This window comes from Rhincodon typus, chromosome 11, assembly GCF_021869965.1.
Source record: "Rhincodon typus isolate 14 chromosome 11, sRhiTyp1.1, whole genome shotgun sequence".
In the NCBI taxonomy this organism is placed as follows: Eukaryota; Metazoa; Chordata; class Chondrichthyes; order Orectolobiformes; family Rhincodontidae; genus Rhincodon; species Rhincodon typus.
This window is the reverse complement of record NC_063342.1, coordinates 58492680-58506850: the sequence shown is the minus strand read 5'-3', so window position 1 is coordinate 58506850 and position 14171 is coordinate 58492680.

The window sequence follows — 14171 nt, the reverse complement described above, 5'->3', positions numbered from 1 at the left end:
ACTAAGCCACTTCTCACACATTCCACTTTCCAATAATGGAAGTGACTACCACCCAATCCTTGAATTTTCATCTTCACACTGAGGATCCTTCGCGTTCAGTTGAGTGTCAGTATCACCTAGTCAAATCAGGTGGATTCACAAAAATCCAGAAGCTCAACACTGACAATCTTTAAGGCAGAATTGTATTTTCAACTACTGTCTGTAACTTAAAGGCTGGTATATCCCTCATTCTGCCATTACCATTAAGCAAAGTGGTCAGCCTTCATTCACTGAATAGTGTAGGAGAACTTGCTAGGAGCTGCGCCAGACAGACATAATAATCAGATGTCAATCTGGTAAAACTACAACACACAACTACCCATATGCTAAACAGAGAAGAAGCATGCAATAAACAGAGCTAAGTGATCACACAATCAACGGATATGATCTAAGTTCTACTGTCCTGCCACTTCCAGTCACAATTGGTGGTGAACAATTAAACAGTGAACCAGAGGTACAGGCTTCACAAATATCCCAGGGAAAAGACCTTGCCTATTTACCCTATCCATACCCCCCACGATTTTATAAACCTCCAATAGGTCATCCCTCAGCCTCCAGGGAAAATAGCCCCAGCCTATTCAGCATCTCCCTAAAACTAAAACCCTCCAACCCCGGCAACATATTTGTAAATATTTTCTGAACACTTTCAAGTTTCACAACATCCTTCCTACAGGAGAGAGACCAGATTTGCACACATCATTCCAAAAATGGCCTAACCAACGTCCTGTACAGCCACAACATGACCTCCCAACTCCTACACTCAATGCACCATCCAATAAAGACAAGTATACCAAATGCCTTCTTCACTATGGGTGTTGGAGTGAGTAAATTACCTCCTGACTCCTAAAGCCTGTGCACTGTTTACAACGCACAAGTCGGGGTGTGATGGAATATTCAACACCTGCCTGTATAAATTCAGCTCCAATAACACTCACAAAGTCCAACACATTCAGGACAGAGCAGTCCATTTGATTGGCCATCCATCAACTGCCTTAAGTGCTCACTCCCTCCAACACTAACACACAGTAACAGCTGTATTTACCGTCTACAAGAAACACTTCACTGTACCTTACCAATCCGACTTCAAAACAGCTTCTCAAACCCCTGACTCCACCAAATGAAAGTACAAGGGCAACAAATACATCGGAATATCCCCACCAGCAAGTTTTCCTCCAAGCCACACGCCACCCTGACTTGCAACTATCTCCCCATCCCTTCAGGGTCACCTTTGTTGGGTCAGTAACCTGAAAGTTCCGTCCTAACACCACTGTCTGTACTGTCTATGTACCTTTACTACACAGATCTGAACAGTTCTGATGATGGCTCACTACCATTTTCTCAGTCAGCACTAAATGCTGGCCTTGCCAGCACACACAAGTTCTTTAAAAATGTAAAATAACGTGGCAATGCAGGTATATGAGGAGGCAAAGCAACTGCAGAAACATGTGCACTCAGTATCCCTTTCTTCCTTCACTGTGAATAAAATACCATCAAACTCACTAACCAATAAATGGAATTAAAGTCTTCTTATCTAATCATGAGTAATATGTGCATGAATATAAATGAAATACGAAATAAATCTTGAGTTAGAAACAAATTTAGTTCAAACAAAAGGATACAATAGAAATTATAAAGACCAGATTATAACCTGAATAAGATTGGAAAGGAATAATATTGATAAAATACGCAATCAACACAGAAAGAAGGGACTTCAGTAAGGAGCAGTGATCAAGCAGTGAACTCACTCAGCCTTGCTAGAATTATTGATGAGTAATGAAGCAGTTGTTAACAATCTGACCGTGTGCAGGATCCTGTACATTGTGACCATTAAATGTTTGAATTTGATTGAGTTTGAGAAGGAGAAAGGAAAGACTTTGAATCAGAAATTTAAATCATTGCTTCAAATTTATACAACCCAAACTTCCGAAGGTTAGAAATAAACTATCCACACTAAACTGGTTTGAAATGCTGATGAGGAAATGATGTGGAGGTGCTGGTATTGGACTGGGGTGGAAAAGGTCAGAAATCACACAACACCAGGTTATAGTCCGACAGGTTTATTTGAAAACATGAGCTTTCAGAGCATAGCCCCTTCATCAAGTGAATGAGGAAGTGGACAGAGAAACAATAGAAGGTATACACAGGAGTTATTTGCTCACAACAAAACCAGTACAATATTTGTGAAAGGCAATGTCTCCACTTGTTCAAATAAACAACAGTGCTCAACAGGGTAAAAGTCAGTATTCATAGAATGAAAGAAACAATGACAACATTAATGGAAATTTGAGTAAGGACAGAAACTATAGATCTGGCAGTGGGTAGCTACTGGAATATGTCACCAGAGCCAGAACAACTGAGCACTTGGGCAGTTGATCAGAAAGATTCAACATCAGCTGTGAAACATAGATTAGGTTTGATTAATCTCATTGAAATTTTTGAGAGATCAAAAGCTTGGTGGGTTAGGTAGCGTTTATGGATGTTACCTATGTGGACTTCCAAACAGCATTCAATAGGACTTTGCACGAGAGATGAACAAAATTGAGTCTGCATGGAGTCTAATAATTTGTCAGGAGTAACAGGATAGTGTGATTTTCTGGCAACTCATACACCACCCCAGTGCATCCCAGGTGGGTTTATTGGGCTTTTACATTTCCCAGCGTTGACATCCTGAGTTAGGGATGGAGTTCCAGGTTTTTGACCCATATCATTCCAGGTCAGAAGCGGAACTTGCAGTTAGTGGTGTTCCCATGCATATGCTGCACTTGTCTGTCTAGGTGATAGAGGTCATTGGTTTGGAAGTTCTTATTGAAAGGAGCCTTTGTAATTTGCTGCATTGCATCTTGTATATCATTGAGCATCAATGACAAAGGGAGTGAATGATGGAAGTGGTGGTTCTGTTTCTGTATGCTGTTTTGTCATCTCTGAAACAACTTCACGAAATCATCCCATAATTTTCTCTCTTCTTTCAAAAGCATTCTCAGTTTTTTTTTAAATCATTCCTATTGAACCTGCGCAACAAGCTTCATATTGCCTCAACATCTTTGCTGTAGTGTGGAGCACAAAACTTCACTCAGCACACAAATTGTGACTTTATCAATGTTTTATACAGATTTACATTCTCCATTCAGTCTTAACTTTTATATGCTATACCACTGCTGCAAAACCCAGAATTCCATTAGATTTTGTTAAACAACTTTACCCATTTAAGGTTCTATGTGAGCACCAGAAAGCAATGTTTTTCTTGCTCTCCTTAAAAATGTGTTAACATATGTCCTATTTTGATGTTTTCCTGAAGTAACTAAAGCTTTTGCAGCCATCTTAGTCAAACTGCAAAAAGATCATCTCTCTACATGCAAAACAGTGAATTTCAACTCTTGCATTAACTTGGTAGTTTTGAGATTACAAAAATGGAGTTTGGAGGTAATTGATGGCATTTTGTTTGGTTTCCATACACAAATGTATTTACCTCACATTCCTGTAGTCCATTCAAATTCCTGTAGCCTCTTCTATTGGACCTCTAACCTCAGGTACCCACCCACTGCCTTTAATTTGATGAAAGACACAAAGGCTGCCTTCCATTGCACACCTCCTGTCAGCAAGCTTGTAACTCATGTAGGTATGAAACATACGGATGGTCTCATAACCCTGGTTATGAACAACATCAAGGAGATACTGTCCATTAAAGCAGGTACCTTCTTTGTAAGTACTACCAATTTCCACTGTTCTGAAATTACTGTCTTCCTCCACTTTATACCTTTCAGTTTATCACCACCCCACTCCCCCCAGCAATTCCTGTGATCGCCAGTGAATACCAGTTCACTTGAGTTCATTATTCATCTTTCCTTGACCTTTCAAAGTAATTATTTTTTTTTAGAAGTTCTACAATGCAATGAATGCCTTCTGACTGTGAATTTATTTTGGCTTTCAGACTTTATTAATCTCTATTTTGTTGATAATCTGGCATAAGAACATCATTGAAACTGTCCTTGAAGAATTTGAAAAGAATGTTTAGCTAAACCGAAATGCAGTTTGCTGAATCTACCTCAGACATGTTCAACAGAGCAGCACCTCCTTGGTTTTATTTCAAAGTTATAAACTTGATCTTTAATAATATAAGTAAATCAGATTTGTGCTAAAAACCTGTCAGCATAAATTCAGCATTGTTGGTTGATGCGTATGAGTACAACATATCCCGGCTTGAAAGGCATATTAGCCAGCAGTAACTAGTGTAATATTTACTAATTAATTATGCATTTTATTTTAAGCTGATCATGTCTCTACACATTTGTGTGTTATTTCTTGGCAACTATTCTGTCAGATTTGCAATTTTGCACAATGTTTCCTTTCATGTGTGAGAGTTTATAGGTAATCTAACATGACATAAATCAGGAACTGATTACCTTAAAGATTATCAACTAGTTATCATTTACCTAGCAGCAGATGTATAAACTGATGCTTCTGTGCTTGATTGCATGTACTTCAGATTCAGGATTCTTGTGTAATAAAACAGAAAGCGCTGCACAAACTCAGTAGGTCTGGCCATGTCTGAGAAAAGAGAAACAGTTAATGTTTTAAGTCCAATGTCTTCTTCAGAACTGCGTAGAGCTAGAAAAATGTTGGTTTTTATATGGTTAATAAACAAGAGGGGGAGTAAGTACAAAAGATGGTGAGAGTGCCAGAGAATAACTAGTGGCTATAGGTATAGCAATTTGACACATGTTGCTGAATCTGTCAGTCAGGCATTAGTTTGTGAGGAGCAAGGCAATTATACAGTCAGCTGCCGATTTTTGGGTATAACTGTGCAAGTGCACTTGCCACAGCTGGTCTGATTTGCATTTAAATAATGGTGAGACTATCAGTGACTGGTGTTAATCTCACCCTTATTTCTATCTATCGCAAAATCCAGGCCATTTTCTTCAGCCTAGTTCGATGCTATTTCCTTGATCTCTTTCTTCTTGGTTTGCAGTTCACTCTCTATTTCCAGTTCTGTGGTATGTGCCTTGAGTTAAATTCTTGATTACTAAAAAAAAATCCTTCCAGCTGTCATTCTTGCTAATGCAAGTAAAGAGTTTCCACAATTTTACTCTAATTTATAATTTTGTCTAGTTTAGGAGTCAGTTGAGTTGTTATATATCACAAAACTTTTCAGAAAGATGATTATCTGAGCAGTCTGACATTCTGAAGATTCACAACTCAATTTTTTGTCTAAATGTTCACAGCATATGGGTGTCACTAACTAGGCCAGTATTTATTGTCTACCCTTAACTGCCTTTGAGAAGGTGGTTGGTGAGCCACTTTCTTCAATTGCTGCCATTCATGGTGTGTAGATACATCCACAGTGTTGTTAGGAAGGGAGTTCCTGGCTTTTAACTCAACACAGTTCAGGGACAGCAATATAGTGTATGTACCTTGGAGGAGGACATGCAGGTGGTAGTGTCTCAATGTGGTTGATAACTTTGTCCTTCTAGATGGTAGATGTCAGGGGTTTGGGATGAGACTTGGCACCACTGTTCATTGGTCTTGGTGGGAGTGAATGTTTAAGATGGTGGCTGGGGTACCAATCAAGTGAGCGGCCTTATCCTGAACGAATACTGAGGCTCTTCAATGTTGTTGGAGTTGCAGTCATCCAGGCAGTTGGGGAATATTCCATCATGACTTGTCATTTGTAGATGGCAGTCAGGTTTCAGGGAATCAGAAGGTGAGATACTGACTGCAATTTCCCTAGCCTCTGACCAGCAGTTATAGTGACAGTATTTCTCTGGCTGGTTGAACTAACCTCAGAACATCAATCTGTTCTGTATAGTTAACAGGAAGGCATTTCACAAGGGGAAACACTGTTCTTCATTGCTGTGAACTTGAGATCTTCTGTAGTAGTGTGAGTAGTAATGGTAGTAAAGTTTTCCTCAATTCAGGGAAAATAGGTTACTGTCTCCACAATACTTAATTTTTTTTATTCTAGCATTATTGTAAAACATGAAATCATAGTAATTCAGCAACTTCTTGTAACTTCCATACTGATATATTGCTGTTACAATTGTAAAATAGGGGCAAGAAGGAAATGTGATAGATCCACACAAAAACTTTTCATGATATATTGTAATAATTTTATAAGTTTAATTGCTGTGAAAATTGCAAAGATTACCACTAAAGTAACTTCAGTAAGACATTTACATAGACTGTCATTCATGGTTTTTAAGCTGTTCTTCACAGTATCAAATGTTTATAAGATACCTCTTTCAGTTAAAGTACCATGGTGTGCCATTACCTTCTGAGTCTGATTGCTTCTTCAGAATTAAATGAACAATCTACAACAATGCAGATGAATTTTAGCACTTGTGGAGTTTTGTGCCATTTCATGAGATCTGTAATGTCACAGATGCCAATTTTAAGCCAATTAAATTCATCCAGATGATAGGTGATACCAAGAAATCGCTGAGTACACTGATAACTGCAAAGGCTATGGGCCCTGACAATGTCCTGGCAATAGTACTGAAGACTTGTGCTCCATAACTAGTCATGCCCTGATAAGCTGTTCCAGCTCAACTACAACATTGGCACCCACCCAACCACACTGAAATTTTCCCAGGCATGCTCTGTTCACAAAAATCACAACAAATCGAAATTGACCAATTACCGATCTATTCAGAAGTATCACGAAAGTGATGGAAGGTGTTATTGACAGCAGTACTCAGTTTGCATTCTGCCAGAGACACGCAACCACAGAACTCATTACAGACTAAATCTAATTATGGACGGAGAAGCTGAATTCGAAAGAAGTGAAACTGTCTGTCCGTGACATCAGGCAATGTTTGACTGATTGTAGAATAAAGGAGCCCAAGGAAAGTTGCAGTCAATTGGAATCAAATGGAAAGCTGTCCACTGTTTAAAATCATACCGAGCTATCACAAAAGGAGATTGTGATTGTTGGAGAGTAGTCACCTCAGGAAATTGATACAGGGATTCCTCAGGGTAGTGTCGTTGGCCTAGACATCATCAGGTACTTCATCAATAACTTCCCCTCTAAGGAAGATCAAAAGTGGAAATGTTTGTTAATGACTGAAGAATGCTCATTCTCATTTGTAACTTCACTGATATAGAAGCAGTTCATGTGCAGCAAAACCTGGACAATATTTAAGCTTGGTGTGGTAAGTGACAAGTAACATTCACATTGTACAAGTGCGTGGCAATGACCATCTTCAACAAGAGAGGATCTGACCATGTCCTGTTCAGTATTATTTCCACTGCTGAGTCTCCAACCATCAACATCCTAGGGAGTACCACTGATCAGAAACTGAATTGGACTAGTTACACAAATATTGTGGCTACAAGTGCAGATTAAAGGCTGGGAATTATTTACTAAATAACTCACTACCAGACTCCCTTAAGCCTGCCCACCATCTGCAAGGCACAGGTTAGATTCGAATATTACCAGGTTACCTGCTGCTCCAACAATATTCAAGAAACTCAGTACCATCCAGGACAAAGCAGCACGATTGACTGGCACCCGATCCATTATCTTAAATATTCACTTCCTCCACCAGCACTGCACTTCGGCAACAGTCTGTTACATCAACAGAATAGATTACAGCTACTCACCATGCTTTTACCAAACACGTGATGTCTGCCATCTGAAAGAACAAGGACAGCAGGAGCATCACGCCACCACCTACAAATTCAATGCAGTGTGGAGCTGGAGGAACACAGCAGGTCAGGCAGCATAAGAGAAGCAGGAAAGTCAACATTTCAGACCTAGACCCTTCATCAGAAGGGTCCAGGCCCGATACGTCGACAAGTCCTGATGAAGGGTCCGGGCCAGAAACATTGACTTTCCTGCTCCTCTGACACTGCCTGACCTGCTGTGCTCCTCCAGCTCCACACTGTATTGACTCTAACTCTAGTATCTGCAGTCCTCGATATCTCCAAGTGACTCACCACCTACAAGTTCCCTCCAATCACCTACTGTTTTGACTTGGAAATATATCAATGTACCTTTAATGTTCTTGGGTAGAAATCCTGAAACACCCGTTGTTAACACCACTGTGAGTGTACCTACACAATAAAAGTTGAAATGGTTCAAGAAGATAGCTCAACACCACTTTCTCAATAACTGCTGGCCTTGCCAGGCATGCTTTCACCCCACGAATGAATAAGAAAGTACCCAAATCAATATTGGAATCTCTGGTCATTTTGATTAGTAAATAGGCCATATGCACACTGGGAGGTTTCTGGGACTGGACATCTCATATAAACTGGACTGCTGCATTAATTGAGCCTTTCCACTTTGACTTCTTATGATTAATGCTTCCAATGTGATTTGCTTTGCATTTTATAAAAAGCGCTCGTCTCTATTTTCATCAGCAGGAACTGATATGTAAAGGGAAGGTACATAAATGTTTGTTTTTGCAGTGTCAAATTTCAGTCATTAATGGCTGTGTTCAGTTTATGAAACGCCCACCAGAATGGAATTGAGCTATACACAGATAAGGATGGACACTGATCTGAGCGTGGGTAGAAGTGGGCACAGTGTGACTAAACTTAGCACCTCAGGGCCCCAGAGAGGAACAAATCAGACCAAATTCCTGTTTACTATCCAGCAACAGCTGCTGCGAGATACACTCGTGTGCACATCAGCTTAAATCATAAACTCTCCATTGCAAAGTGACTTGTTAATGAGACATAAACACAAGAGAGCCACTAAATCCAAGAGAAAAAAAATTTGTGAGTAACTTCACACCCCAGGGATTTGTTAGACTATGGGACTTGCTATTGCATATCATAGAATTTATGTGTAATTGAGGCAAATAGCATTGTAGCAATTAAGTGAAAGCTAGATAAGCGTGTAAGAAAGAAAAGGAAAGATTTGCGAATTGCATTAAATGAAGTAGGAAGAAGGTTATATGGATCATAAAACTGGCATAGACTAGTTGGACCGAATGGTTCATTTCTGTGCCATAAATTCTATGGGACAGCAATTGAGCCTGAAGAACAGCCACTTCAGCGAGGCAGTCCCAAGAGGTAAATTTCTGTCAATCTGCTTTATTATCTGGTTTCAATGAGTAACAGTATTGATTCATTTTACTTGCAGGAAAAAAAGTATAAAATCTCTTTCCGCTGAATCATAATTATTGTGGAAAGATAAAAGTTGGAAGGCGACAATTGGTTTTCTGCTGGATTAAATCCGGAGCTGCAGCATAGATTTAATAGTGCAGCAATATTCCTGTTTCCTACCTGAATAAGAGCACCTCCAATTTGTGGAGGGTTTTGTGTAATTAATTTAACTTCATTGGGACTACCTGAAACTGTGCAGACAGATTTAATATCCTATCCAGCGCACAGATGAAATCTAACCCTATCAGTTTTGACTGGGTTTCAATCCAGACTGTTGATATGTAAAACATGCCGTGTCTGAAATGTTGCAGCAATTAGTGGTACCTGTACTAGTATATTTCCCTACATATATGACTGTAAATTAGCACATTATAAAATGTAGAAACATTGTTTTGTTCATCCCAAATTATAAATATAAAGTATTTACGACTCTGAGTCATACCCTTTGATCTAATGGGTCCATCCCAATCACAAAAGCTCCACACACCCTTCTTCATTTAATCCAATTAACATATCCTTCTATTTCTTCCTCTCTCATGCTTATCTAACTTCTCCAAAATGTCTCTCCATTATTTACCTCAATTACTTGACGAGGTAGCATGCACATTCTAACCAACCTCTGGATAAAGACCTGTCATCGGAATCCTCTTGTTAGATTTATTGGTGACTCTCTTATAACCCCTTGTTCTTGCGCCACCCACAAGTATGCATGTCTACCTTATAAAACTCTATCTTAGAGATATTTATTAGTTCACACCCTCAGTCAATTCCTTAAGGATATCATTCTCACATTGTTCAATCTTCCCCTGTTAGATACCATCTCTCACTTTTGGTATTATTTTACTAAATCATTTTTTCCTCAGTACCTTCACGACTATAGTTTTTTTCCTAATATAGAGACCAGAAACATTCATCGTTTCTAAGTGTGTTCCAACCAAGGTTCTTTGCAAGTTGAACGTAACTTCTCTCCTTCTTAATTCAGTTCCTCTGGAAAGCCCCAATGCTTTGTCTGCTTTCTTTGTATCCTTTCTTTGTATCTTTTTAAACTGTTAGCTTCTTTTAATTATTTGTATAACAATGCCATCAGATTTCTCTGATCCTTTATCAAGTTAATTGCTTATTTTTCAACAAGTTAGTTGACTGCCTTCTTCCTTGGATCAAATGAACTTCCTCATAATTTTCTATATTGAAGTTCCTTTCCCATACATACCCATTCTGCAAGTTTATTCATGTCTTAGAGTATTGTATCACTTCCATTCTCTCTATTAATTATACTAAAGTCCACAAATTTTGAAATCATACTTCCATTTTCCAAGTCTAAATTGTTTATGTTGGTGGCCAACAGTGGTACTAATACCAATGATTATGGAACAATATTTCCCATCATCTGCCAATCTGAGCAAGTACCTTTAATCCCCAACTATTTCTTTTATTTCTTCTTATCCATTCTGCTATTTTTGCTGACTCTAATGTTCTGGATCATTATTTGACCCTTCTTGGAAAACAAAATATAATACTACCTCTGCTATCGGTACCTGAATATCATTTTTTATATATTTTGTGATTTCTTCTTCAAATGTCATGTCTGCTATGTTGGATTTACTGGGAAATATCAGGCAAAAGTAATTATATAATATTTATATCATTACCTGTGAGTTTATAAAGTTTATGCCTTAGTAGCTGCATCTCTTTCTTGATTTTCCTTTTGTTATTTATGTGTCAGTAGAATATTTCACATTCCTTTTTCTAAATTATTTGATAATTCAACTTTAACATCTGCCTTCTGAATTGTTGTTCTTTCCTAACCGTTTATTCCCTTTTGCCATTTTCTGCTTTATTATTTCTCTCTTTAATATATTGCATTTTTATTCATTTCAGTTTTGTCCTTACTTTTGTATTCATTTATGTATATCATAATCGCTGGTTCTGTCTTTTCTTCCAGCAGAATATATTTCCCCAGGACTTTCTTGAATGCCATTTATAATGTTTCCCATCTCTGTTCTATTTCTGTTAATAACATTTTTCAATTTATTTTCCTTCATTCAATTCTCATTTCCTCAAAACGAACTATTCTTTTTCCATTTTATTACTTTAAGCTTTGTCTTTTTTCAATGGTCTTTGGCCAGTAAACATAAGATAAAGAACAAAAGGAAATCATCTGGCATGTAGAAATTCAAGGTGCAATTGATGTATTGTCTATCATTGCTCCCGGACCTTTCTCTGCTTCAGATTGTTGTCGAATTTTCCTTTAGAAGACACAACCGTTTCTGTCCTATCACTGACCCTCTGACAAGATAAAATAATTTTTCCACATTTAGTTTTGCAAACTGGTGTATCATTTTAAAAACTATTATTAGCTATCTCCTCCTTTCCTAATCTATTGCCATTCAGCTAATAATCTGCCTTCCTACTTTTGCTGCCAAAGTGGCTAGCTTTACATTTACCCACATACTTCATCTGCCATGCATTCGCCCACATGCTCAACTTGTCCAAATCATACTGAAGCATCTTTGCATCCTCCTCACAGTTCACCTTCCCACTCAGTTTTGTGTCATCTGCAGAAATATTACATTTAGTTCCCTTACATTGTGAATACCTGGGGCTAAGTACTGATCATTGCAGTACTCCACTAGTCACTGGCTGCCATTCAGAAAAAGACTCATTTATTCCTATTCTTTGTTTCCAGTCTGCCAGCCAATTCTCTATCCATATCAGTACACAACGTCTAATCCCATATGCTTTCATTTTACATGCTAATCTCTTAACTGGGACCTTATTGAAAGGCTTCTGAAAGTTCAAATAAACCACATCCACTGGCTTTCCCTTATCAACTCTCCTACTTACATGCTTAAAATATTCCAGTAGGTAATCAAGCATGATTTCCCTTTCATAAATCCATGCGGACTCTGCCCAATCCTGCCACTGTTTTCCAAGAATAATTATTAGGAATAACATAGGGGGAAGCAAAGGCCTAGTGGTATTATCGCTGGACTGTTAATCCAGAGACCCAGAAATGTTCTGGGGACCCAAGTTCGAATCACACCATGGCAGATGGCAGAATTTGAATTCAATAAACATCTGGAATTAAGAGTCTAATGATGACCATGAATCCATTGCCGATTGTCCGAAAAATCCATCTGGTTCACTAATGTCCTTCAGGGAAGAAAACCGCCTTCCTTACCTGGTCTGGCCTACATGTGACTCCAGACTCACAGCAATGTAGTTGACTCTTAACTACCGTCTGGGAAATTAGGGATAGGCAATAAATGCTGGCCTAGCCAGTGACGCCTTCATCCTGTGAACGAATAGAAAAAAAAAATACCATGTTTTTGCAATCTCCCTTCCATTGTACTGATGTTCATGCATCTCCCCTGTCACTGTGATTTCCAGTAAAGACCTCCTGTGTCCCAAAGTTCTATGCTAATTAGTTATGCTTGGAGTAAAGGTATAGTTAAGCATTTACTCCACATCTACCATGTGTCCTGTAGCTTTTATTTTCCGATTTTATATTCTGCAGTTTCACTGTCATGCAATTTTATGTTTGACAATTTACGTTAATCAACAAGCTTCAGTGTTCTTCCATTAATTATGTATTTCCACTCATTCTTTCTGCTCGCAAGATGTATTGCCGCAGGTTTATCCACATAAAATTGCATTTTCCAATCAGGGACACATTCTGCCAACCTAGTCATCATCCACAAGTCGTTTTTACAGTCGTCCTTGTTGTTTGCTTATATCCCCTCTCTTTCATTACCAGCAAATTTTGTAAACAAATTTATATTGAATCACATTAAAAAGCAATTCAAGTCTGAATGAAAAGGGCACACTAAGAACTTATTTCACTCTATCGGCATCGATCATTTCCCTCCCAAGTTCATTCTATGCAAGTCCAAATTATTCATAGACACATAGATGTCTACAGCACAGGAAAAAGCCCTTTGGCCCATCAAGTCTAGACTGGTTAGAAAAAACAACCACCTAAGTATTTCCATCCCATTTTCCAACATTTGGCCCATAGCCTTGTATGCCTTGGGATCACAAGTACACATCTGAACACTTCATAAATATTATGGGGGTTTGTGCCTGCACTATCAATGCAGGCAGTGCGTTCCTGATTCTTCCTGCCATCTGAGTGAAAATGCCTTTCTCACATCCCTTCTATAACATCTGCCCCTCACTTTAAATCTATGTCCCCTGGTCATTGATCCCTCCACAAAGGGAAAAAAGTTCTTTCCTGTCTACTCTATCTCTGGCCTCATAGTTTTATACATCTCAATCACGTCCCACCTCAGTCTCCTCTGCTCTAAGAGAAATAACCCCAGTCTATCCAATCTCTCCTTGTCACTGAAACTCTCCAGCCCAGCACATCCCGGTAAATCTCCTCTGCACTCTCTCCCAACTCCCAGACTCTACCACTTTCAACTTTTCTCAAGTCTGAGCTATATCCTATACTTTGACTTTGTTTCATTACTATCGGCCACTTTCTATCTATTCTGCTGCATTTCCTGATATAATGTATGCCTGACTTTTTCTATTAAAGCTCTTATGGACAATTTATTAAAACCCTTCTTGAAGTTCATATTCACTACATTCCTTTTATCTGTCTTGCCAGAATTGCTCAAATGAAGGCAAAATACTGTGAAAGCTGGAAATCTGAAATAAAAACAATTTTAAAAATCCCGGAGAAACTGAGCAGTTCTGGCAGCATCCATGAAGAAAGAAGCAGAGTTCAAGTTTTGAGTTCTATGGCTATTTTCAGAATTGTCCTTGTTGCTTGTATTGAAATCTCTACTACGTTTGTTCAACAATTTGATTTTAGAAATCCATCCTGACTGGCCTTCCTTAATCCACACGTATCTTTTCTATCTCTAGAAATTTTCAAAATTATGCCATACATGTCACTGCTGTTGCCCAGAGATAGTAGGAACTGCAGATGCTGGAGAATCCGAGACAACAAGGTGCAGGGCTGGATGAACACAGCAGGCCAAGCAGCATCCTCTCTGCTCCTATGATGCTGCTTGGCC